Raw genomic sequence first — 1,535 nt, 5'->3', positions numbered from 1 at the left:
ATTGCTTATTATTTGTTTTTATTCATAGTTTGCCAATGACCTTGAAAAGGTTTGCGATATGTATCACAATCCTAATAGCTTCATTTGATTGGTAATCTCCTAAGCTTTTCAAGTCTGCTGATTGTATTGTTTCATTGTCACGTTATTGTGGGTTTTTGATATTAAATGAGTTTTCAGTTTTATCATAATCTTCCGAACTCCGCAATATATGTGTATGGGTGGTTTAAAATAAGACAATATTCAAAACCATACTGTTTAAAACTAACTGAAATGATATGGACTTTCTCTATTTTGCTATGTTTCAAAATCTAAGGTTAAAGAGTGTGCGATGTTCACGGGATTTTTGTGATTGACTCTCACATACTGCCTTTTGGTTTTACTGCTTATTTCATCCCTTTTTACCAAACGTCTAACTTTATAAGAGGGGCGAAGATACCAGAGTGACAGTCAAACTCATAGATCGAAAATAAACTGACAAAGCGATGGCTAAAAAGAAAAAGACAAACAGACAAATAATAGTACACAAGACACAACATGGAAAACTTAAGACTTAGCAACACGAACCCCACCAAAATCTGGGGGTGATCTCAGGTGCTGCGGAAGGGTAAGCAGATATTGCTCCACATTTTGCACCAGTCGTGTTGCTCATGTTATTTCAAACCCAGTAAATATAATCTTATTTGGTGGGTCACATTTCGTGAAAAGGAAAGGGGATTCTATTTACTTTATTCTATGTTAACCTCTACGCTCATATTTTACCAAGTATATTTACTTTGCTAAACTACATATATTTTGTCGTATCAAATGGCATAAACTCTCACCTTTCTACTCATTTGAAATATCAAATTTATGATTCATAGTGTTAATATGATTTGCTGTTTTGAATAATGAAACAATACAAATAAATACTCGTTAAAATTAACATTAATTTATCATAAAGTCTTTAACTTTTCCCTTATTTTTTGTTTGTAACAATACATATACTTTTGTTATATCAAATGGCATAAACTCACACCCTTCTATTAATCTGTAACATAATGTATACGATTTCTAATGTTGCTATATGATTTGCTGTATCATTATGGAATAATCATACTCGTTAAAATTGATCTGATATAGATAGGGCTACAAATCCTGTTATAACAACATAATCAGACATCTCCTTTTATCGTTCATTGAACCAAAGCTTGTTGCACACATAACTGTACTATTACTTTGTCTTAGACTGTGCACGATCACTGAACTTTAAATGGCATCGGCGAAAGTGATCGATTCGTCCGTTTACTCCTTGACTGATAGGACACATTAAATTTAAAGACAAATCGTTGTTGTTAGCCGATCGTCCCAGTAGATAACAGACATTTACTTATTTGATGGAACCTAATATAAAGCATTCCATTTTCAATATAACTGATGTCTGTTATAAATGGTATATATAATATACAAACGTCGGCAAAAATATCGAAGTTTTATAAATCACGTTTTTTTTGTAAAAATATATATCCCGTGTGATATAAACATCCTAATCAGACTTG

This window comes from Mytilus trossulus, chromosome 3, assembly GCF_036588685.1.
Source record: "Mytilus trossulus isolate FHL-02 chromosome 3, PNRI_Mtr1.1.1.hap1, whole genome shotgun sequence".
In the NCBI taxonomy this organism is placed as follows: domain Eukaryota; kingdom Metazoa; phylum Mollusca; class Bivalvia; order Mytilida; family Mytilidae; genus Mytilus; species Mytilus trossulus.
The sequence above is the reverse complement of the archived record's forward strand: the minus strand, read 5'-3'. Positions refer to the sequence as shown.